Source organism: Patagioenas fasciata, chromosome 9, assembly GCF_037038585.1.
Source record: "Patagioenas fasciata isolate bPatFas1 chromosome 9, bPatFas1.hap1, whole genome shotgun sequence".
NCBI classification, from domain to species: Eukaryota; Metazoa; Chordata; class Aves; order Columbiformes; family Columbidae; genus Patagioenas; species Patagioenas fasciata.
In genome coordinates this window covers 9763286-9789228 of record NC_092528.1, presented here as the reverse complement: position 1 = coordinate 9789228, position 25943 = coordinate 9763286, and the positions used below count along the sequence as shown (strand labels likewise).

Below are 25943 nucleotides of genomic sequence, written 5' to 3'. Positions count from 1 at the left end.
CATATGAAACAATAAAAGAAAATATGAAGTTAAACTCAGAATTCTCACAGACTTCAATGAGGCTAAGGCTGCAGCAAATAAATTTGGGGTTTTTTAATAATGAGACTTTGTTAGGTTGTTTTAAAGCAGTGAATATAAAAGCGCCAATATGCGCACAGTAGTATGTATACGAAGGGCCACTTGTTTCTGAGATCTCTGTTGTGAAGTGTATTGTGGACAAAGCCACTGGGACTAGTGGCTATGCTATTGTCATTACTGTCGCTGCAAAATGCAGGAGCCATAGTCATGGATCACAGCACTGGACAAACACTGAGTGAAAAGCTAGTCCCTGCTCCAAAACACAGTTTTACTCAAGTGTAGTAACTCCCATTCCAGTGCACAGTGCTGGCAGCACGAGGGGCAGGGGACCAGGGCTCGTACCCAGCAGCAGCTCCTGGCAGCGACCTGAACCCACACTGCACTGCACCAGGCGTTTGGGGCTCAGCTGTGCCCTGGGCCAGATGTGGCCTCCAGGGCCACTGCTTTTGTTCCCAGGGAATTATTTTGGCAAATAGACACTGGTCATTCAATTAAAAAAATGAGTGGGTAGGTTCAGTAAATATGTGGCATCTCATGTGAATAAACACGGAGTCATTCCCTGAGTCACAGAAACAGCTGGAAAAGCCAAGCCAGGACTCTGTTCCTGTCCCGGCAGCCTGCCTTGCACAGCCAGCCTGCCCAGGAGGGGGGATTCCTGGCAGCAAAACAGCAGGAGTGATAATAATGTTCTCAATACTCCTATCATCCTAAGTAGGGCAAACAACACACTTTAGTTGGTTTGCAGTTCCAAAATATTTCAACAAACACCAGACGGCGGAAGCGTTTCAGTGCTTCTGAAAGGTCCCAAACGCGGTTGCCAAGAGGGCAGCTCAGCGGCTGGTGTGCCTGGGCACGAGGCGGCCCAGGCAGCGTGGCGAGGAGGAGGAGGAGGCGGCTTGTTCACTGGCTCTGGCACAAGCCCAGGCTGGCAGCAGGTCAGCAGCTTGTCTGCCTTCCGAGAGCTGGCTTAGAGAGTTTCACTGGTACCTACACACTCTCTTGATTTTGGATTTTTCTCGTAAAAACCTCTTGTTCAATGGTGTTTGTTCAAGCCCTTCTCTGCTCACTGCTCCCACCTACTACAAAGAGTGGCTTATCACAGGTGGAGGAACTTCTCCTGGGATTCAGGCCCTGCCTGCTGTGTGAGTGGCTGATCTGGAAGGTTCGTTCTTTGAAGGTTCAGCTTTCAGTGGCTGATCTGGAAGGTTCATGCCTGAAAAGCAGGAGTAGTCAGGAAGCAAATGGGGCTCAGGCAAGCTGAGCGCCAGAGCTGCTGTTCTGTGGGTGAGTACGGGAGTGTACAGGAGTACTCAAGGAAATGCACAGTGGCAGCGCATGTTGGTAGAGATGTGAGCATGTCTAGTAACATATGTACCAAAAAGGCCACTAATATAAATTCCTGCAAACAAAGACCTACAGTTTTGTATTCAAAAGTAGAAAGGAATAGCTTTTGGAGTGGCAAAATGAGGTAGAAGCGACATACACGATATTGAGGAATTTTTTTATTGTATCAAACAACTTTTGAATGCTGAGAAACAGAGAAAATGAAAAATCAAAAGGTTGATCAAAAACTATTTTTTATTCTAGGCTTTTTTTCAACTTTGGAAGCTGGCCTAGATTTCACTTTGTGATATAGCCTATCTTCTAAAGAAACATTTATAATTTTAAAATTATCAGTAATTCCTCCAGTGGTTCATCCCTCTGTTATTCAAAGTGCATGGTGTTTGCCAGCCTAAACTTGTCTGGTTTCATGTCGTGCCTGTGGGACTGTTGCACCTCTGCTAGGATGAAAAACCTCCTCTTCTCAGTTTCCCTTTCCCCAAGTAAGTATTTACTTAGTGATCAGACATGCCTTAACCTTCTCTTTGATAAGCTAAATAAATTGAACTCCTTGAGACTGTCACTGTAAGATGTGTTTTCCCATCCTTTAATCAATCTCATGACTTACAGCCATGTCCAATCTATCAAGCTCTCTCTTGATGTGTGAACACCAATGCTGAATGTAGTATTTTACTGGCAGTAGTGGCAATAAATGTAGTGGTAATATAATTTATTTGGTTTTCCCCTGCTATATGCCCCAAAGGACTCCAGTCCTTGTGGCCATGAAGGTACTTCAGAAACTCGTGCTCAGGTCAGGATCTGCCAGGACGCTCGGGTCAGGCTGTGGATCCTCTCCCTGCATGCAGATGACTCGCTCTGTTTACCTGCTGTCAGGTTTATCAGGTCATCCAGAACACACAGAGGATGGCGGGTTTTTTTCCCCAATGCTTATTCTTGCTATTTATCACACAAAAGAATAATCAAACACTTTTCACATTGTGCTAATGCTAATCACTGGCTGCATGCAGACAATTAACAGTCTGGGTGTACTGACGTTGCTGTGCACATAGATCTTCTGATTATATAAAAAATATTGTTTTCTAGCATAAAAAGAATACAGTTTTACACAAGGAAGGACGCATTTGCTCTGTCAGCTGTTTCTAGAGACTCTTTTTCTTTCTTCTTCGTGGTATTTTGTAGCTCTCCAGAAGGGCTTTGCACAGCAATAGAGCTGCCTGAGTAATCCCTCTGTACTTGCCATGCCACAAGTGCTGTGGGAATTCCCAGCCATCTCTGGTATAAAAGACCCATCTCCGTATTCTTGGCCACAGAGTGAGGAAGGAGGAGGTTGGGTTGGTTTGTGTGGGGGCTTCTTTTTTTTTTTTGTTTGTTGGTTTGTTTTCCTTTGTGGGAACAGGGTGTGGGGAAGGAGGAGGGGTCTGGGGTTGGAGGGTCTCGGTTAAAAGGTAATTATTTCTGTAACAGAATTAAAACTTGAAACACATTGAACCGATTTCTAATACAAACAGGATCAGCATTAGCTTTTAAAGGATTGCTATTATCGTTTCAGGACTGCAATGTGATTTAAACTGTAATAGATATTGATTTCTATATTAGTGTTCTTGCTCCTTGTATTGCATTTCTGCTGCCATCTGCTAAAACAGGAATGGCATTTTTCACTTTATTGACTGGACAATGAGTTGGAATACTGTATTCCTGCACGCTCTGGATCACAGAGATGACTGTCTGCTTATGGGGAAAAGGAAGTCTGGGGACAATTCAGCTGCTGAGACACTTGTATTTTAAAGTCATAGGTACCAAGTATTAAGTGTATCTAGAATAAAAATTCTTTAAAGGACTCCAAAGTCACTTACGGAAGGGCAGAATTTTACTCTAAATAGCAGCACAGCCACTCCACAGGGCACTAAGAGAAACAATTACTGCAGTGTCTGGTGCTGGTGGTCTGAAACAGCATAGATGGTATTTCCCAGGGCAAGCAGTTCTGACTTAGTTGAGCTCGCACTAAGAGTGGTGGCGATCTTGTGCTGGTATCCAACGGATCTTCCTCCCCATTCCAGACCAGTAGCTGACTGGGAATTCTCAATCTTGTCATTGAGCCCGGCATAGCCAAACTCACGCTCAGGCTTTCTCTCCAAGTTCTCTTTCCTGATTCCTGCATCTGTCTCTTTGTTCGCTCTCGGCCTGTTGTCTCGCACCTTTGCCAAGGACATGGGTCTGCTTTGAGACAGCTCACGAGGTCCCAGCGGGTGTCTTGTCCTTAAAAAAGGGCCGTCCTGTTCTTTCTTTCCTCTGTGTTTCAGGAGCGCTCTGCAGGCCGGCTGGCCGCTGCCCCTGGCTGCAAACACAGGGGATTTCCACTACTGTCAGACCTCATATTTGTAAAATGGTTTGTACTGAGTTGATCTATAAAGGAGCTTTATTACAGAATGCTATTCAAAATTGGAATATTCTGAAATGAAGTTATGTCTTGATTATGACTTTTCCCAGAAAACTGCTTTTGCCTAATGAGAATGGTAATAGGCAGTACTTAATTAGCATAAATTAGGTTTAATGGGAACAAATTCTGCTAGTGCCAAGTAGTTAAGAGATGTTTAATAGAACTGAAATTCTGAGAGTTGATCTTATGCTACCTGAAGGTGCCAACTAAATTTTAAGGTCTTTGTTCTTCAGGGCATTCACGGGGCCTCTGTCAAGTATGCAGCTGAAGTTTAGTGACTTTAATTTGATGATATCTGGCCCAAATTGTTCAAGTTAATGAAACAAACCTGTGTAGGAGTCATTTTCTTACTGTTTTTTGTTTGTTTGTTAAGGTAAACATAGAAATTTATTTCAGTTTAGAATCAGAATATAGCAATAGAAGGTTAGTTTAATTTTGTCAGAGATCTGACTCTTTATTCTGTCTGTGACAAAAACCTTACAAGTGTACACATAACAATTCCCACAGTGTATTCTCACAGTCTGTATCCTGGGCATTTCCTCAGCCATTTGCTGCTTCTGTATTGTTGAAAGATCTTATTTTAATCTTTTTTTCCCCTGTTTAGCCACTCTTGGACAGAAATCATAATGTATGGCAAAAGCCCAAATTGCAGGCCGGACATGGTGTCTATTTCCTAATCTCTAAACGCTTGAGTTCTCAGTCTTCATTTGCATTATTGTGTGTAGTTAATTGCAAGGGTGCAACATCAGTTTTGTTTAGTGAGACATGCTGGGTTTCTCCTTGCCAAGCACACTGGGCTGTGCTGCGCAGGTCACAGGGCAGCGGGAATGAGGAATTTTGGGAGAGGTAATGCCACTGTACGAGTGCACCTAACCAACACGTACACATCAGGCTAGTGTCATTGACCACACGTCAATGGGGAACACAGAGCGCTGGAGGAATTATTCCCGAAAAAAAAAGAAATCCAAAAATATCAGTGATGGAAAGTGTAGAATAAAGCAAATTACTTTAGATGATACATATTTTGCATACAAAAAATAAGTAAGACCTCTATATATATTTAATCTAAGAAAGAAAAGAATCTTTGTACTGAGAATCTTGTAATTTCTGAGATGTTAAGAAACGTCACTGGCTTGCCAGCCCACCAGCACCAGACCTTGCCCTGTACGTCAGATGTTGTGCTGTAAGAAAGGAACAGCATCTCTGCATCTGCAGGTGTGAACCTGGGCCTGAGTTCAGTGCCAGGGAAGCGTTGCCTCGGGGCAGAACCAGTTTATTATCTAATGAACAACAGAAGGCAAGAGGATTACAAAGAGGGAATGTGGTTTTACTCAATTTGTCACTGTGTTTTTGAGCAGACTGGGTCTAAACTTGACCCTTTATCTCTGCCAGTCTTACCTAAAGTAGCCTGATCAGTGGTCAGTTCTAACTATGAAGGTTGAAATTCCTTCTGCAGTGTCTGCCTTTTTTTCTTGTCTTCTCTTTTTGTCCCGAGTTAGGTGACAAGTCTTAGTGTACCAAGTCTGAACTTTCACCTTGCACAAGGATGGCTGCAGGAGTCTGCTGGAATTACCACAGCCCCTCTAGCATTCTCTGAATAAATACCCTATTTGTTCTTCAGATTAGGAGCAGGTTTTTTTACTCTGTAACTGTAAAGCACTTAAGCCTGGTGGTGTTTTGGTCCAGGAGTTGGCCTTCTAGCTACTATTAAAGGTCTGCTTTGAGCTCTATGTGGGTAGTAAATAACTTGCCCATGTTTGCTGTTAAAGCTTTTAATTTACAGGGAAATACATCAGTAAATTCATATTTGGATTTTTAAGTAATTAATTCAAATCAAACACAAACATTCAAGTCAAACACAAACTGAGAGCATTTAAGGCAGCTAAATGCTGTGTGTATTTTTGCACCTCACCCTAAACATATTTTTCAAATGAGATGTCTTCAGCTGCTTCTTTTGAAATCACACGAATATATTACTCAAGCATCATCAGGCTCTGGCCCTGTACTTGCTGTTTGTAAGTGTCAGACCAGGAACAAACAGAGTGCTGTGGGGCCAGCGGGGAAGGGATGGATTTTGGTCCTGCCTGCTTTGGGCCATATCACAGTCTAATGCAGCACAGCTCTCCCAGTTCTCAGCAAGAGTCCAGAGTAAACAGCTCTGCTTCCCTACCAATGGCAATATCTCTTCAGACCACTTATGGTGGGCTAGCAAAAATTCTTAGAAAACAAGGATTGCTCTTATATTTGGCATAAATATTTACGATTTTACAATATTTGCATGGCCTGTTGCTATAACAAAAGAGGACTCCATAGTCATCCTCTGCATTTATTCTCCCAGGGTACTTGTCCTCCCATGTACAGGCTGGGAATGAAGTGACAGAGAAAATGGCTCATTTTCCCAAGGCTACAGAGAAATCTTTCAGGGGCAGGGGAGGGAATTCAGCTGGGGGGCCCTGCCCTGCCTTATGGCTGGTGCTGTGTCGCTGGGGGTATAAAACAGGAGGAGGAGCAGAGCTGCTGCTGCTGCAGCGGAGGTTGATGTTTGGTAGCTGCCTCTGAAACAGCCCGTGGCTGGGAATGTTTATCATCCCGCTCATAATGAAGCCATTACGCTGCAGTCACAACTCTGAATTGCAGCTAATAGATTTTCATTTTGTTTTCTCAGTTAAGTCATATTTGATAAATGCAGAAATGTGTAGGGAGCGGCTTATCTCAAGTAGACAGTTTATTTTTAAATAGGTGGCTTGAATGTGCTTTGCATGAGGATTTTTGGAAAGAAAAAGGATTCTGTAGTAAATCTTTACAGGTATTAAATGGCAAACCCAGAGTATCCACTTGCTGAGTACATCTTCTACCTTTTGGGTTCTGTTAACTTGCAGCTGTTGAACATAACCATTAATTTGTGTGTGCATGCAAAAACTGTACTGTATTGGATATGTAATTATTTGCAGTGCTGTGTCGTCTTAGAGATTGGCTTAAATGAATCTTACTAAATTATTTTATAGGAAACAAAATTCCATTACCTGCTTCTCTGTAGACAAATGCATAAGGATGTAATTTTTTTCTTAATTTATTATCTTTTCCTCCTTGCCTCCTATTTTGAGTTGAAATCGTGCATAGCCTAATGGTGGTCTGGGAAATGACAGTGCGAGCATGTGGTGTATCATTGCACTGGCTTGTCAGTGTCAGAATTAGTCTGGAAAAGTTTGCAGCACAAAGTGCTTCAGCCTATATTATGCAGGGAGGTGGAGGTAATTTATTTTTTTTAAACCTGGCTGGAAAAGTTCTTACTGTAATTAAGCCAGCATTCTCCGAAATACTAAAGCTAGGCTAGTCTCTTAATGCTATCCTGAGGAACTTTGTCGGCATTATCAGAATTTGAGGCCAGAATGCAAGCAAGCAAATCTGTGTTCTGGGCCGCCCTTTCGAAAGAGTTTTATAGCTGCAGGTAGGATTTTCAAGAGTACCCAAGCAAATCCACAGCAAACCTTTTCCAGCAACTGAAGGAAATCTAATCAAATGAAAGAAAAATCTGTCATTAATTTCAGAGGTGCTGAGCATCAGGTCGTCTTGGGTGTTAAGTTGGCACGAGGGTGAAATCCAGCCCAGCGACTGTGTGTGGTGGAAGCCACAAGCCTGTGTCCCACAGCTGCCCGCCATTCCCAGCGAGCCCGCACGGCAGGTTTGCAGAGACAGGCCCCGTGTTTCTGTCCTGGACGTGTGCCTGGTTCTGTCTGTGTAAGACAAGTCTCTAAATGCTGTTAACTGGATCAAAAGGCTGAAGTGGTTCTGTCACAGCTGCCACTCTATGACAATAGTAGCCCTATTGTTGGCAACTCTCTCAACCCCCTTTTTCCTTTTGCTTCCCTATGCTTTTGTCCCCTCCATTTGCCTTCTGGGTCTTCTCCTCTCACCCCAGCGCTGCCTCACATGCTTTCCCAGGGTCTCCTTCCTCAGTTCTTTTCTTCTGCCTCTGCCACTTGTTTGTGCCTGGAGCTCTCTCTGCTGCGGTCCCAGCTGCTGGAGATGTGTTTGGAAAGCACGTCGCTCCTTGCCCAGGCTTTGCGCTTCCTGTACCTACACCCATATGTCACATTCACGCTCCCTGTTCAGTTTTTCTTTTGCCACTATTCCCAAGGCCCCTGGCCCTCCCCACTTCCTAACAGCCACCGTAACAGCGTCCCCAGCCCCAGGCTGCCTTCTCCAGCTGACCTTCACCCCAGCCCCACTCAGACATATAAAACAAAATTAGCCAGAATCACGTATTTTGATAAACAAGCCAGCCGGCAGATCGTGTAAACTGTGAGCTATGCACCTACAGTAGTATGACCTCAGCCCATTAAAATCACATACTTTGTGTCTGGTTCGGGATTTGTATATAAATGTTGTAAAGAGAGACTTTATTAGAGCTTAGTGAACCAAAATCTGGTCTTCAATTTCCGTAGTTCAGGAGTTATTTGTTTAAATGCACTACAGGGGTTAAGAGGAAGGAATTGGAAGCTTGAAACTCCTGATGAATTATACAAAGTCGGTCTGTTTATCATGGTACTGTCATGTTTGTAAGACAAAATGAAGGGAAAAAGACACTCAGTGAAGAATCTCATGTCAAGAAAAAATTGATTAGTCTACTACACTCTTCTTCCAAATGTTTTACCGGAGTAAGACATACACAACAAAGACCTTTGGGTGACACCAGGATGAGGACATTGCTATGAACTTGTGAGAGGACTTGCTTACCTGAAAGCTTCTGTGGTCACAGACCATTACTTCACATTGCAGTGCTGTTCAGTGGAAAATGGTACATTTTAAGTTCAAATAGGTGGCATGAAAATTGTGGTGAATATTTTCAGCCGATTCATCAAATGAAGTTATATTTATCTGTATTCGCGATGATAAACAACGATAACTGCACAGCCATACAATTTCTTCACCTCAGAAGCTGCCAGCCTGGGCTTGCAGGCAGGCACCATTTCCCAAGGCAGCTTGTTCGCTCAGCTACAGCTTTTTGCCAGATTTGTGTTTGAACTCTGAACTGCTGCTTGCTAGGTCGCTAGAGACCAGCAACAAGGAGTGATGTGATACAGACGTTCTGCTGGCATGCTGCGTTTCAAAAATGTGAGGTCCCAATCCTGACAGATGCTGGAACTCTGCTAGCCACATTGGTCACGGGGCCAGTGCATCTAAGGACAGGCTGCTTTGCTTCTACCCCACATGTCCCGGACAGGAATATGCCTGACAGCATCAGACATGCTCAGCGTATTCCATTCGGCCAATCTGAGCATGTAACATGCTGGCCTGAGGTTCTGGTGCTACCACAGTCGTGTTCGAACCGTATTGTGTGTGTGCGCACCAGAGCGATCTCGTTGCTAACATGGAAGAGAAAGGTTGGGTGTCTGCAAAGAAAGGGTGCTGGAAATTGTATATTCACATCTCAGAGTCTTTCCATTGAAACCAGTGAGCGTTTAAACTGGCTTGAAATAAGAGGCGATTCAGCCTAAAACTCTCCAGTTCTTCTTTTCCTCATACAAAATAGGCACTAACATTTGAAGGGGGGGAGATGAAATGCTTTTTATTTTTGTGTAGCAGTTAATCTCATGCATGCAAATAGGTATGTATGAAACATTTTGTTACTACTTGTTTTGCCCCTTCAGTGGAATTAAAACTTTCTTCATACATCCTCATTTTTTTTCTCTAATTTTTTAAGAGCTTATTGAGACTTCCAGACTCATCCATTAGCTTTCTAATGATGACCTAAGAGCTGGTGTCTGCCAGTGTCTTCTGTCAGCAACAAAACAAAAGTAAACATGTCTGAGACAGTTATTTTTTTGGTGTGGATTTAAGTAAATATTCCCTGTCCAATGAAGCATTCCCTTTTCACTTATGCAAGTCTCTCTAGAACAGGGCAGCCCTCATGGAGCAAGGGCTGTGTCATTCCTGTCACTATGGGCTGTCTCTACTCGTGAAGCCACAGAGAGGCCACATCTGTCTGTGTATTTCCTCACCAGGAGCCAGGCAGTCACAGTCAGGTGGCACGTGGGGGACTGGTTTGTGGTGGTGGCTCTTTGGGATGACTTCATGAGAGGTGTGGGACAAAGCTCCAAGTCGCTCTTAGTGTGACTGCATGGAGACATCTCCAGCAACACAGCCGTAGGTGGGTAACCTCGTATTTCTGAATGGCTCTCGGATACTGTGCGAAGCTGTCAGGAGATTTCAGTTGACTTGGTAGAAGCTGATTCAAGGCAGAAAAGTCCCAAAATCAGCAGACCATCTCTATTTGGCAAAGCGTTGAAGCGCATCTCTTTGACCTTAGTAGGATATAAGTATGGACTTGAGGAGTTTGGTGCAGTAAAGATTTTAATTCAAATATGCTTTTTTCAGTAATGTGGCTTAAAATCAGACCCTTGGACAACTTCAGTGAAGAAATGTTTCTCACAGTATCTGTAAATATGTGGTGAAATTCTCTTTGATTTTTTAGTGCAGACAAGCCTTAATTTATTTTCTTGTTTTCAGTACATTAGCAAATCTCTGTAAAATAAATTTTAGGAAAGTTTTTTGTTGCCTTAGTTAATATATTCAAGTTTATCATTGATGTCTTTTACAACAAAGAATCAAACTCATGGGATTTTTTTGGTGTATTGAGGAATGTTTGCTTTCAGTTAGAAAGTAATTATTCCAGAGATAGGACTTTTCAGCTAGCACGTCTATTTGGATATAGTAAATATGCTGCAATGTTTTCCTGTGTAATGTCAGGCTAACTATATTAAAAGGAAAAAAAAAAAAAAGAAAAAGTTGTAAAGTACCAAACTTTTCATATCTCTTTGAAGCTTATGAAATTCCTAGAAAATAGGATTTTTCTCTCACCAGTTACACACAGGCATTGAAGAATCCCTCCTTGCATCTCCCTGCATCCAGAATTGCCTTTAACAGAAGAGACACAGACTTTATCCCCTATTAGTTGAGAAAACTATCCCTTTGATCAAATCCTAACATGAAAAACTTGAGGGGAGATTCAGTACGAACCCAGTCAGTCATCACTGAACACTAAGAATGTCTCCCGTTTTTTTTTCTGTTTTATTTTTCATGGAGGAAAAGGAGCACTTAGATTCGTTCACAGAAACCTTTCAGTGACAGTTCCTCAGGACTAATCTCTTTCCTATGTAAAGGATGTTGGACACGCTTGCAGAACTGTATAGGCTTGTCACTGTAGTATATGTGCATCTATCGCTTACAAAGTGATTTTATTCTCTCTGCAACCTTGTGCAGAAGATAAATTCCCCTCTACAGTACTGGAAGTGGGACTCAGAGAAGATGAGATTTGCCAGATCCTGTCTCTGGCTCCAGGAGCTACCCCTGGCTGAGCTGCAGGCTCTGGGGTACTTGTCTTGCCCCCCATGATCCAGAAACATTGAGAACTACCTGTGGGTTGCTGTTAGACACTCTGAGACACAGCACATCTCCTGTAGTCTCATTTGAAATGTTCACCCCATCAGTTGGAAGAGTTTTGACTTTATTTCACATGTACTGTGTAATCATTTAGTAAAGAAGAGCAACGGATGATTGAATTGCAACAGTAGGGTCCATCCAGGCCACCAAACTCTGTCTCAATACACTTGTCCCTAGGGGGCCTAGAGAGGAGTCTTCCCTCAAACGTGCCTTCAGGTATTTGACTTTTGGGTTGAAACAGCTCTGGCTGCTTGCAAGGCTGATTTTCTTAGTAGTTGGCAAGCAGAGACACTTGTTAGGGATGTAGTTTCGTTTGTGAAAATGCTGTGTTTTGCTTTGAAGTCTGATTTTTCTAGGGAAGTGTTTGGGGAACAAGTGTTTCTAGGGACAGCAGGTTTGCAGTAGTTTTGCACATTGCATGGCCTTGGCAACATGTCCATGCTGTGCAACAGGCTGCTTCTCTGAGAGGTATAATTTTTGTAAGCAGGTCTGTTGCACAGCACCCATTAGGAGATCCCTCACAGTCTCGCTTTCCTGTGATCCCCAGACAGCACTGACAAAGGCATTGCCCAGAGATGCTGCTACCCAAATTTACAGGACTTATTTTCACATCGCCTCTGGGCCCAACGACTTGAGAAGACTGGAGCACTCCCTTCAAGGGAAATTATGGTCAAATCATAGCCGTAATAGTGACAAGGAAGGAGCAGTGGGGCTCATCGGCTGCACCTGCAGCCCTCTTACCTGTTCCTCCTCAGCTCTCACCACTCCTCTGGTGTGTGATTCTCTGTAGGTACCATGTCCCGCTGGAGGGTCAAGGGTGCGGCGTTACGCTCATCATCAGTTAGCGCTGTGTGCTTTGTGTCCTGCTGTGGCAATTACAAATCACATCCCGCTAATATCTGAGGCTTGGTGACGCTATTATTTCAAATGCCAATGTCAGTTATTGCATCCTGTCAAATAAAAGGTATATATGAACTACCAGGGAGGAAACAATTGATGTCAAGTCAAAATATTGATAAGTTCATTTCTAATGAACGCTAGTTATCCAGGCAAGTTTGCTCTAGAGGGAAATGGCAGATTCAGGACAGAATATAATCCCTACTATCAAATGGTAATTATGAGATCAAATACCTGTCTGTATTGATTTTGAGCTAGGTGCTGAGTAGGAGCTGCCACTGCACAGAATGTTGTCTGGGGAATATAGAGAACTGCAGGATCTTGTATCATCTTTTCGTAGAGGTGATAAAAATGAGAGGTACTCTGTCTCCTTTTACAAATGTGTTCATTTCTGAGCCGAACCGAGAAAGAAGCATTTCAGGTGCAAATTGTGTTTTGGATAGAGGTAAATAATCAGGTAGCAGTAGAGGTTGTAAATATGGTTAGTTTGAGGTTTTTCTGCCTGGTAGCACATTCCCACAGAAAACCGAAACCCACCCAGGTTTGTGTGGAGGACAACTCTTCAACCGTAGCCCAGGGTTGATGTCAGGGGCATTGTGGTAGGTGCACTTCTCCTCTCCATCGTCCCCATTCTTTCCCCGCGTGGCACCCCGGGGTATATTTCAAGAGAGATTAAATGCAATGGAACTTTGTACTGTAGGAGGGTTCTGAAGGTTTATTTCCTCACAGAGATTCTTTTAAGCAGATATAGTGACTACTCGAAGAGGGGAAAAAAATCTCCTTTCAAAAGTCTTTTATTTTTGAGGTTCTGTTACAGGACCGGGCTCCTGTGTGTGCTCCCTTTCGTGCTCATGCATAACACAATGTGATACCCATCAGACTGCATAGAGAAGTTGCTGGATACGAGCAAAAAGTGCCTTCAGCTTTCCTCCCAACAATGCTTTTAAATTTGAGCAAGTTAGAGGCCCTTATTTCTCCCCAGATTATTCCAGGCACCTGTCCAGTATAAATAAGAGTAAGTAATTCATATCCTGAGATGCCAGAAGTATCTAGGGAAAGATTTTTTCCATCAAGCCTCTCTGGATTTAGGCAAGGCTTCTTACTTTGTTTCTCTCTTCTCTGGTTTGCTGCTTCATCACTAAGAGATGTCCCATCCACCTATTTTTAATGCCTTTTTCAGTTGTGGGTTGTGGGTGATTGACAACCTTGGTGCCTAAGTGCTAACAAACCCAGCTGCCAAATAAACCAGGCCAAAGGAGAGAGCAATAATATACTGATTTGTTTGTTTGATTTACATTACAACAGCTTTATAATGACCATAAACGATTATTTTTACAAGAGGTACATAAACAAGTAAAATCGAAATGACTGCTCTGCATGCTGCTGCACATTCCTAATGCTGCATTTATACGTGTACAAATGAATTCCTTCACTTCCACAAACCAATTACTGCCATAAGGTGCCTGTGGCTGTGCAGGATGGCAGTCTGTCCCGTGGTGTGTGTATATGGGGAAACCCGTTCAACTCACTTCCAGAGAGGGGATATTGATGCGAGGTTTGGGCTACCAGCTACTCCAGAAATCTTAATATTTTAAAACAGATGATACCTTATATTTTTGTGCATTAACTGGAGTCAGGCTATATGTTCTACATTGTTTTGGATGCACGATGAGTGCAAAGGTTTACATGTGAGTACTCCATTAAGGTCTCTCTGTGCTGGGAGCCTGAACACCAGCAGAGTTCCCTATGCAAACACATCCCAGATAGAGACTGAGCTCTGTTACTGTGTCAGTGTTATTGTCACTTGCTGTCAGGCTGTATCCTACCTGTCAGAGAACTTGTGCTGTCCCTTTAGCACATAGGGCATGCAAAAATGTTTGGAGCAAACAGGAGAAACACCACTTTGATTAGGGGAAGCAATTAGGAAGCAAAAATGTCAGGGGCAGGGCGAGAGGGGGGGAAGCCAATTGCTTAGAGACACCCAAGGACAGAATCTTCATTTTCCTTCCAGAAACATGGGAGTTATGAGTGCTTTATGCAGTATCTCTCTTAGAAAGCATCCATGATTTCAAGCATGTGAAAGGCAAAACAGCTGAGATGTGAAGAGATCTGGAGAGAAGCAAACCCGAAAGTTGACAGCAGGACTGGGTCTGTGCCACACGTGGCAACAAGAGAAGCCCCTTCTGCCTGCTTTGGCTGTACAAACATCAGCACTATCACTGTCCCACTGCTGCTGCAATCAAAGCACCCCCTTCAGCTCTGAGCACAAGGAGATCTTCTGTCATCTTTAGTTCTTCCTTTATCCAGCACAATACTATCCAGAGTGTCTTGGAGGTTCAGGTGTGCTTCTGGCTGCATCAGGTGTGTGAGATCAGATGAGATTATTCCAGCAGTGCTGAGCAAAAAGCCCTCTGGAGAACATTTGGTCCAAATCTCTTCATTCTTTGTCTCTCAAAGAACCTGGTCCAAAATTATTAACATGTCATAAACATTTATGGATTATGTTTCCATTTCATCAAATCATTTAGGTTGGAAAAGACGTCTACAATCACCAAGTCCAACCGTAAACCTTAAGATCGCCAAGTCCACCATCACAGTGATCTGTACAACCAAGTCTAGCCCACCCTTCACTCGTACCAGTGTGACTCCTACCTGCCACTGAGTTGGCTGTGGATTTATGCTGACTTGAGAGATTTGATAGCACAGCACAAGCCAAGGCAAAAACAAATAAATGAATATCAGTAAATATGGGAACAGGGAAAAATATTAAGACAGCAATAAGATTAGACATGTACCAAATGGCTTTAAAATGTTAATTGCATTGTATACTTGGTCAAGCATGAAGTTATCTCTACATAATCATTCAGTGTATTTCGAGGATGATAATCTAACAACGTAGCACTTGCGCTAAAAAGCGAGCTACTGCCTCTCTCAGCCTTTGCAAACAAGGTTTGATGTGTGTGTTGCATGGTAAGCTCCAGATGCTGAGACATATGTTGTCACTGGGTAACTTAATATTATGATGCAAGTTGGGTGGCTTTGTGACTTCTTATAGAAGCTGAGAATTTATGAATTAAATAGCTGTTGTAATGAGCTTGTCAAGTAGTGCTTTCAGGAACCTGGTAACACTTGTTTCCATTGTAGGAAGCATTAAAAAAAACCCCAGCACCACTGCACACTAATCTCATCAGACTTTCACTGTAACCTTTATCACATTGGCTGTGAAACTTCTAGAAGGCTGCATAATTTGAGGAAGACTATTTCATCTTTCACTGTTCCCTGTCTGTTTGCTGACAGCTTTCCCCATTATAACACTGCCTTTGATACTTCCAACTTGTAATTTACTGCACCTCATATCAGTAGAAGCTGTTGTGTACTTGCATCATCACATCTGATTTTGTTTCTTTTAAGAACTATAACATTCTGCATTTTCTATGTTTGATGCCTATCCTATTCTTAGCAAGATCAGGCATTCAGTTATGGTACACTGTAGATAAATAAAGTAAATTATTCATCCTACTCCAAATATTCCTGGTTTTCACTAATCTAGGAGCCCCAGTGTTAGATCAGGACACTACCGTGGTTGGAGCTGTACAAAGAGAACAGAGACAATCCCTCATCCAAATATTGTGGCTGAGAATCACGAGCTATGTGTGAGCTAGAGGGTTGAAACCCAACATATCATAACTTATGTCATTTGATTTCAATTTCGACAGAAGGTAAATTACCTTTTAGTAAATGCCTGAACTTAGAATGAAACGACATCTGGCTGCATCTGTTTCTGGACTGAAGGATGCAAATGTATTGCTGACTCTGAAGGTAACTGCAGGTTTCTTCTGTGACCACCATCCAGATCACTTTAGCATCTTCATGTCTCCATTATCTCATCTGAAAAATGGGGATAATACTTCCTAGGAGTGCTGCCACATTTGCTGTTTGTAATATCTGTTAAGACTCTGGAATGGGAGACATTTTAGAAACTTAAAAAGTTACTTCTTCCATGATTTTTTACAGAATTAGTGTCAAGACAGTAATGCTTTGATTTAAGAACTCCCAGAGTGCCTTGTTATGTGCTTTAGGGGGTCAAAATATTTGTCAGCTACTGAAGTAGTTTTCCATCTGCACAGGTTTCTTCTCTTTAACATGTGTATTATAGTGCTAACTGTATTCATTTCAACTTAAGTCATATTGGATCTTTCTTCAAGCCAGACCAAAACAATGAGTACTCCATAAAAAGTCTCATTGACTTCAGAAGGGCTTTCACTGATATGTTGTACTATTCATTGTTAAGTGAGGGAATAAATATCTCAGTCTGGCTCTGTACAGTGAAACCAACAGAAACCGGAGGGTGGGGAGTGGGAATTACAGAGACAAGGAAACCTTTCATTTAAAAAAGATGCAAAGAAGATGTGGTTCATCTGAATGCCTTAACTCTAAAGAAAAGCTTTCACTGGCAAATGATAGAAGACAGTATATGGTCTGGCATCTGTAGTAAAGCAGAATTTAGAAAGCTCATTCCAAATAAGAATATATATTACTTGGCTGTTGTATCAAGTTTTACCCAAATACTGGGAATTCAACTGAAGTATGACTTTAACCACTAAAGAATTCCAGGATTTAAGGGATATATTGTTTCTGGGAGGGAGGCTGGGGTTTGCTTGGGTTTTGTTGCATTCATTTTTCAATCATATTTTGCAGGCAAATCTTTTAGAAGTTATGTGATACGCTACCGGTACAGCTTCCAAGCTAATGAAAACATATGTTTTTTTTAAATTTTGTGGGCTTGCAGGCTAAATAAGGGCACAACAACACCTCAGTCAAAATTATTTTATACCTGTAAATGTTGGTGTATCTGCTGGTCTGGCTTTCAGTCTCCTTGGTTGCGCTGGGGTCTGTGTTTGTGCCAGGCCATGCAGCTGGCACTCGAGCAGCAGTGTGCCGAGCTGGGTGCAGCACACAGCGCTGAAGGTGCAGTTTCCCTCTGCATCTTGCTGTCCAAACCAAAGGGAACCATTTACTGGTTGATGTGGGTGGGGAAAAATTATTCAGACTTGCTTCACCAGTGCCTTGACCTTAAGGTAGTCATTCAGAGCTCTGCAAAGCCAGACACAATCCTCCTTGTACTTACAGTGGTAAGCAGTGTTTTACATCAAGTTGGCAGATGTAACTACAGTATGGTGCAGAGAAGTAGAAAAGGGCCCCATGGCAGCATGTGCAGCATGCTTTCCGCTTCAAGAGCCAGGCATTTTTTAAAAGAGAAATGAAACTCAGTGTGCCATGCTGTTAGACCGAAAATACAGGTCATACTGCTGAACTGCAGAAAGCAGCTGTACCTTTTCCTCCCACCCTGATGCTGTCCCTACAATGTCTTTCACAATCTCCCCTTCTTCCTGCACTCCACACACGCAGGGCAAAAAGGCTGCTGTGAACAGCTGTTGTTGAGTGCTAATGTTGATTTGCGCCTTCATCCTCTGGCAGCTGCGATGTGTGCGATGGTGTGTGCTGGGGCAGGAGGGGTTCTCCCCAGTAGGCATCAAGAAAAGCTGTTTCAGATACCGACCTCGCTGAAAGAGATCGTGTTCCCTCCTCTCTGTACCGGCTGCTGTAGGCTGCCCCATGAGAAGATACACTGGAAAACCCCTTGGAAATGTTTCTGGGCAGAGTGTAGCTGCTCCCTTGCTTTGGTGGTGTACAGTACAGAAAACTGATGAGCCACGCTCCATGGTCCCACTACAGAACTGCAGCTAGATTTGCACTGAGATGCATTTCAAGGTCTTGATTTTGGTGAAAGTTTACAGATGCTCATTTTATCTGAAGAGAAGACAACTTACTTAAGCACACCTTTGGAAAAGCATTTGGCTCATGTTTGCAATTGCTTATTTCCTATTACTTTTGCAGTAGAGCAGTGAAGAAAATTGATGCAAGTTCAACAATCAAAATCTCATGCATGCTTTATTATTTCCATTGCTGCAGCACCCAGAATCCACCGTTAAAGCAGTCATGTTTATAATTTGGGGAGGGCTTTCCTTTTCAATGTGTACACAAAAAGATGGTTATGAATTTTTAACAGGCTTCCTCTGCCTACGCTACTTTCATTTACAGACCATCTCATAAAAGGAAGAATTAAAGCACCAGTAATTTTCAAATGGGTGTCTAAATCAGACTTTTGGTCATTTTTGTGATTTTTCTAAGTCTTGAAATTTTCCTTGGGAGCCAGTAAAGCAGAGAATAGTCTCTCAATACAAACTTTGAGCTTAATCAGTCCCTTCATGACTGTAAGCTAACCTCAATTTACGTTAAATTCAGTCCAGTTACAATTCTTTCCTAGCACAAGCCTTTATTAACAATATTGGAGACAAAGCTCAAATGATTAAAAAAAAATTGAAACACCCACAAACTAGAACACCCGACTGCTTAGCTGCTGCAAGTTTCCACCATTTGAATTAGTACAGGTCTCTAATGCGTATCCTTGTTCAGAAAATCATTTATTAATTTTCTAGATAGCAGATTAAATATGAGGGTTCCATTGTATTTAATTAGAAGGGAATGCAAAAAAGGAATATCTTGAGAAAACCCAGGAAGTGAAAAATAAATAAAAATCAGGCTTCTGATTTTAAGGAAAAACAGCAGTGGATGGGCTTGTGAGGTCTTAGGCCTATCACATCTCTCTCAGGTTACAAATGTGCAGGATAAGGTGTTCAGAAAGTAAAACCCCAGCAGCAGAGCCTCCAAACGTGACACGCGCGAGGTGCCAGTGACACACAGTACATCAGTCACATGCCCAGCTTATTCCTCACTGAGGAATTTGGGAGCCGGGCCTTTCAAGTCTCCCTCTTTGGCATTTATCCAAGATTACAGAGGCTTTGAAAAGCGGGATTGTTCTGAGCAGGGGGTGGCAGTTCCAAGCAGCCATTTGCAATGGCATTGCACATCCATCGTCTCCACGGCACACACGAGCACGTGTACGCTCACACCACAGACAGTGCTCTTTTCACCAGTGCAGCGGCTGGAACAGATGCCAGAGCATTGGGAGGAACTGGCCAGCCTTCAAGATTGCTTCACAAGGGCTTCTTAATCAGCTCCCGTGCCTCTGTACTCTCGTGTCTGTGTGTCTGGTAATTTGGTCTACTTTGTGTGCACTCTGTTCATCATACAAATTGGCTTTTTACTTTTCTGCATCAATTCTTCTTGCTTTGCCAACACCTTGCCATTTGCAGCTTTAATGCCTATTGATAGCTCTTCATCAGCAATAGCTGCCAATGTATATTCCTTTCACAAGATGTTCACCCTCAGTTTTTATAGATAGTTACAAATTAAGTCACAAACTGATTGGATAGTTTGTTTTCATTTGCTTTTCACGTGGAATAGATTAATTGAAGTGAACAGATCATGGGGAGATTGAAGAGATGAAGAAGCTTGTGTGTGTGTGTATGTGTGTGTGCTCCAAGCCAGTTGGCTCTACCAAAACTGTCCTGTGTGCCTAGGCTGGTTCTTAATACCTTCAATGAGTGAGTTTCTACAGCTTCCCATAGGCAGCTGCCTGTGCAGCCCTAATACTGGTCCTTATCCCAGCACCACCACACACTGCCTAACTTGATTTTCCTCTACCATGGGTAATACTTCACTCCTCAGACTCAGACACAAGAACCTGAGCAATGATGTTGTCAGTGAAGCCAAAGCAGAAAAGGCGAATACTCAAGCTTTTCTGTCCCCTCTGTCACCCTGTCTCATTTATCAGTGGGCACGTTTTCCTGCGTCTCCATTTCACTGGTGCTGAGCCCTTCTCGTGGCCCCTCACAGCGCTGCTGGTTTCAGTGCAAGTGGAGGTTTTTAGTCTCTCAGTTGTCACCGTGTGCCCCATTCCCACTGTCCTGCACCTGTGCTTTCCCTGTCTGGCTAAGCCCAGCCCAGCTGTGTGTGGCCACCTCTTCTCCTGCCTGCCTGTGCTCTGCCACGCTCTGGTTCATTAGTTGGAGACAGTTCGGTAAAATTATTTCTGTTTTTCCAGATGCTCTGACAGGTGCTCAGTTTTAAGTAAAACCTATTACCAAAAAAAAATCCCTGTGTAACTGGTTAGTAATAGTGAAGTCCACAGAAAGCTTCAGGCACTTCTCCTAGTTCAGTTTCAAACTCACCTTGGTGTAAGGATTGTAAGTTAATCAATTCGCTTATAATTTTTAAATGGAAACTGGTGGAAATGTCACGGTGGGAGAAGAGATTGAGCATCAACCCATATACAAAGGACTTTTTTCTCTTAAGCAACAATACTACAGTAATCCTTATACAGACAAGTTTTCTGCCCATTGGTATTTTACAGAAAAATGATGGTTTTAGACTTGCATGGAGTTACATGACCACTGTCATTCTACAGCAATTCTCTTCATTTACTATCATTGGTAGAACTAAACTGCCTTTGGTAATCAGCGAGGTGAAACAATTACAGAAACAGATACAAAATCATCTTTCCTTCTGCCTTTTCTTCTCCCATACCATAGCTGGAAATAAATGCTCTGGGTGTCGCAAGCTCTCATCTCACAGTATCTTCTGCTGTATGAAATAGCCATGTCATAATTTACAGTTTCTTGTGGCTTAGTGACATGTCACAGGTGTGTCTCTATTTCCTGTTACAACAGCCTGCCTTGAGCGACCAAGTCAGTGATGGATGGATGTCGTTTAGTGCATATCCCAAAGCATATCAGTTGAAGAAGGTTCAATGAAATGAACTGTCCTATCTTAAAAGATTATTTTGAATGTTTTTAATATAAATTTGTAACCAGATGGCTAATCTGTGGGGCTTCCAGTGTAAGGTTTGATCACAACGTTACTAAATAGCTGGTAACTTGAGAACTGTTCTGGATACCAGTAAAGGTTGGGTTTCAATTAAATAAAACATGTCCACTGTTCTTTACTGTCTTATAATTATCAAGGTATATGCCTTCCCATTATTAATGTGACAGTAATGCATGAGTGCCTCAATCAGGATCATGACCCTGTGATGTTTAGCTACTGTAGATCCACAGAAATTATTGTCCATGTCCTGAGGAGCCTACACAGGCCAGTAAAGAACGTGTTTGAAAATTGTCTTCCAAGCTCCTTGATTTTTCTACAAACTGTTTCATTGCTTAGGGAATACTACTCAGCCAAGAGTGATTAGATGGACTCTCCCATTCACAGCTACCTCTCCTTTGTAACACACCAGTCTTTGTAACTTTGCTTCAGATCTCAAATCTATCCTTAAATTAGGTGTTTTTCCCCTAGCTAGCTCAGTATGCTGCCCTTTCTCCATCAGATGGCTCCAATTATGTGATTCTCACATGCTATCTCAGAATAAATGTTATTTGATGTTACAAAGTAGAAGATGCCCTTGGTAAGCCCCTTTGATTCAACTGCTTCAAACAGTAAGAGCACTGTTGAGGTATAAAGGTTCATTTCACCCATCTCAACTCAAGTTAAACAAGAATGTAATGAAGTCCAACAGATGCTGAGTTTAGTACTCCTGAAAACCCAGTTTCTGCAAATTCTTTAGCAGATAGATACTTGATGACGTTTTCTTTTCTAGCAAAGGATATACTGCTTGGCCTAGATTTTTAAAAACTCTCAGATGCCAGCACATCTCAGATGCCAGAACAATCCAAGATACTTGGTGTGCTCTAAAAAAAAAAAAAAAAAAATCTAATTGCTTGATTTAATTCCTGAGTGGAAGCCCAGCCTTCTTAATGAGTACTAAACACCCTGAGGAACTCACCTGTACCCATGGGGTCAAGCTTGTGGCCTGAGCTTGTAGTCTAGCCCAAAGTCCTGTTTGTCTATGCTGGTTATGTTTTGGCTTTGAGTCAAGTCTGACCCAAGGCCAGGAACAGGATTGCAAATGGAGAACCAGGACTCAAACTCTTACCCCCACAGAAGAATCAGCCATGTGGCTTCATGCAGAGAAGTTGATGGCATGCATCAATTAAAATACAAAGTCTTAAAGAGAAAAAGCCTTTGTAATCCCAAATGAACAAGTGCATACCTGAATTCCAGATCTGATCTTTCGGAGCACTGCTACAATAGCAAATTGAAGGGTCTCTTAACCTATAGTGTCAGCAATACATGGCTTAAGTAGATCGTGACACAGTTGGCTTTCGCAGCAAAAGTCCATCATGCCAAGATTGAATCTGCATGCAAAATCAGGTTTGCTAGGCCTAGACATCGACAGGCTGCAGCATAGCTGTCCCCGAGTGCAGGTTCACGTCAGAGATGTTAATTGTCTCCAAACATCAGGCAAGCAATCTGCATTTTGAAGAGTCTCTAAATGGGCATTTACATAATTTATGTTTTACAAAGTCCACTGATGCATATTTGCATAATAGTCCACAGCAGTGCCAACAGATCCATCGCAGCACACGGTGTCAGCTCTCATGAACTTCCAGCAGGTTTTTCCCTTTATTGGAGCTCTTATGACAGAAGGAAATTGGCAATAACTGATAAATCTCAGAGAAGACTGAGTGCCTGTCAAAGCTTCTTTGGCTGGGTGGAAGCACACAGAAATCAAGCCACATGCTCAGTCACCTAAGAAGTGCTCTGCCTATGTCTGTGCCATTTCTGTGCACAGAAACAAGCAGCAATGGTCCTTTATTATTCATTCAAGTTCATTCCTGATCTGAAGTCCCTCTTTGCTCTCCACTCGCAGGAACACCCTGCCGCTTTCATGCTCTCCAACTTCCTCTTTAAAACTAACCCAGTTTCTTATCGCCACCCTCACTCAGCACAATCTTTTGGAGGGGTGCTGCATGTGCCTGGAGAAGGGCTTTGGGAACCACTCTGGCTTTGTCACTAGTCTCACCTGAGCAGTCAGGTTTGAGTGTATCAGTGTAGAGAGAAGCCAGTTGAAAGCTGCAGGCTTCTGAGTTCTAATGCAATGTTCATCACTCTCAAAATGGTGATTTTATCATTCTCGTGATGGATTTAATACCTCATGGGGTTTTTATCCAATGTGTGGGCTATGGCCAGAAGTGTTTTTTCCACGGGGCTAAGTGGGAGAAGAATGTAGTCACCACTTAGTTACTCCTGGCCAACGTAAAGTTTGGCAGTGTTGTTACCCTGATCAATGAGGAGGGTTTATAGCCCTCAGTCCATAATGGACCACAGTGTTAGCAGACTAGCTAAATTCAGACCTGGTGATTTTGGTGTAGATGTCTCCCATGAAAACTGGAAGGAGCAGTTCCCACCCTCCCAGAACAGAACTTGGGAACGGGATCATTGCTAGATCCAAACAGGAATTTCCTTCCTTAAATTTGCTCCACAGCTTGAACATCAACTAAGCATAGTCTTCTGTGTATGTTAATGGTGGTGCTTCATTTTGTAAGACATTTTATTAGAAAAGTTTATTTTCACTCCTGGTTTTATATCCCCTGTTTGTGTTGATTTGGGTATTCGTCATGCTGCTGCATGTGATAAGGGTTCATCAGTTTCACTGCATGCTACTAATAAGATAATGCTTTTAAGCTATTTGGTATTTTCACATGGAACATGTTCTTCTTGCTACAGATACTCAGTAGAGTGATGTCTCTGTCAATAACTGTCAGCTGTGATAGAGCTGGGGTTCTGGTTGGCCGGATAAACCTTGCAATGTGAAATAGAGGATATGCATGCAGAATAGTTGCCAAACTAGAGCAGGTGAAAAGACTGATTTAAACTTGCCATACTAGAGCTGAAGCAAGCCAAATGCTGTGATGTTTTCCTTTACCAGTCTTGATATTAAGTTTAAAATGTTTAATCCATGATAATATCTTGCCACAGTTTCTTTTGATTTCAGTTCTGACTGAAATTAAAATACTGGAAAGATTCAAAAAACAAATGTTTCCTACTGATTGATGTAAGGACCAGAACTATCCTTTGGAATTGTAATTAATCCTTCTTGCAATCTAGATTAAAAGGAATCAGATTATATGTGGATTGAAGTGAATTCAATGTTTATTCTATAACTAAACATCAATTATGATTATATTGCATTAGAATATCTTTAAAAGATTTTGAGTATAGGGCTCTACCTGTGCTCAAGAAATGACAGAATACAAGAAACTTCTTAAATCCTCGCTGCCACTATGATTAGTATGAATGAAACTGGTACTTGGTGGCTTCAAAATCTTGCATCAGGAATCACATCTACTAAATTTTCTTAGGGAGCAATGGGAATAACTGGAAGAATTTGACTGGCTTTTAAATAGTGAGGAATGATGAGAGCAGCATGTTTGCAAGGTGAAAAGCACCTTTCAGGTGTCTTTTAGGGATGTTTGTGATTGTTATTCTGTGTGCTATGCTGGAAGTTGATGCCTTGTTTGTGGTTATTTATTCCAGGATTTAGTTGGGCCGCTTGAAGCGCATGTACTGAATCTCACAAAGGCAACCGTGAGCTAAAAGGGCTCTGCCCTGAGTCACAGAGCTCATTGGTGGGAGGGGAACTCTTCTGTGGTTTATTTTCTCCTGCCCACTCATTACAGATATGACATGTTCATGCTGAATTGTGATAATATGGCTTTCTAAGCTGAGGCCAGTCCATCTTCCTGCCCCTGGCTGGTGTCTCCTCGTGGAGGCATGAAGAGACCTCATTCAGTGGCGCAGATGCCGTTTCTGTTGCTCTTCTCTTTTTGCTGACCCCCGATTACTTAATTTGAGTAGTTATTTCCAGGGTATTTTGGGCCAGGTTGCTCTCAGGGTAGACACAGGTAGGTAGAGGATGTAACAACATTGCAGAGTGCATCAGTCTCAGAGACACATGTCTCTGCATACCTGTTCTGAGTGGGTAGGGCACGAGACCTGAGTTCAAGACCCGCTCCTGAATCAGCCAGAGGGAGGATTTCAACCTGGCTATTGGCTGTCACTGGTGCCCATTCTACCTACTGCCCTAACTGGGAGCCTGCTGTCCTGCTCTTTGGTGTGACCCTGCAAGCCTGTGCTGAGGGTCTGGCCGAGGAGAGGAGCCCTGTGGGCCACCCTCACCTCCATCACAGCGTCCCAAGGGCCATGGAGCTCACAGCTCCCTGAGGCTTGCCTGCACAGTCAGCTGCAGAGACATAAACCTTGTAGGGCTTTTGGAGGTGGATTCTGAAGGATCTAGAAAATTGTTATGCCCCTAGGGTTAGACAACAGCTGAATGGGAGCTTAGAGAATCTACGTGGTGCAAGAACGCCCAATTCTGGCAGCTAACTTGTCACAAACTGTCTGGTGGACTGGTGGTGCTGCTGCACAGCATACTCAAGCCTGACCTGCCTCTCAAGCTATGTGATTTTCTTCTTATGGCATGGAGAAACTGTAAATGGTGCTTACGTATGACCTGTGAGTTTTTTCAGCTGAGATGTATACTGCTTTTCAGTTTTAGGCCTCAGGGCTGAAAGACATATGCCTAACTTCAAACAGGTGGGAAATAGTATTTATTTTGGTGGTACAATCTCTGTTCAAAGTTAAGCAGATGACGTTCAAATCCTTGCTGTAAATTGAACTTACATTGCTGCTAGCGTGTGATCATATCCAGTCTTTTCGCAAAATGGAGCTTTGTTCAGAGCTGCAGAGCTAAATTAAAAGCCTGGTTACAAATGTCAATTGCAAATACAATTAGCAGTTTATGAAAAGGCTGGTTATTTGTAACATGTAAATTTTAGAGCAAGAAAAGGTGCAGTTTCCCCTTAAGGGAAAGAACGCTAACAACACATGCTCTATTTCTTTCTAGAGAAATTAAGGAGTGTCTGGGGGAGAGGAGTTGGGATGG

The 25943-nt window shown here is 42.7% G+C and overlaps 1 protein-coding gene and 1 long non-coding RNA gene across 3 annotated transcripts in view; one reads left to right on the top strand and one right to left on the bottom strand.

Moving 5' to 3' along the window:
* The window catches only part of LOC136105341 (glypican-5-like), a 349014-nt gene that overhangs the window by 306903 nt on the left and 16168 nt on the right, over positions 1-25943 (top strand). The window lies entirely within an intron of this gene.
* The window catches only part of LOC139828623 (uncharacterized), a 38573-nt gene continuing 25578 nt past the window's right edge, over positions 12949-25943 (bottom strand). Inside the window, exons 3-4 of the long non-coding RNA XR_011740468.1 lie at positions 15925-16084; positions 12949-14656 (exon numbers count right to left, since the gene is read on the bottom strand). This is a non-coding gene — a long non-coding RNA (uncharacterized lncRNA). The remainder of the gene's footprint in view (positions 14657-15924; positions 16085-25943) is intronic.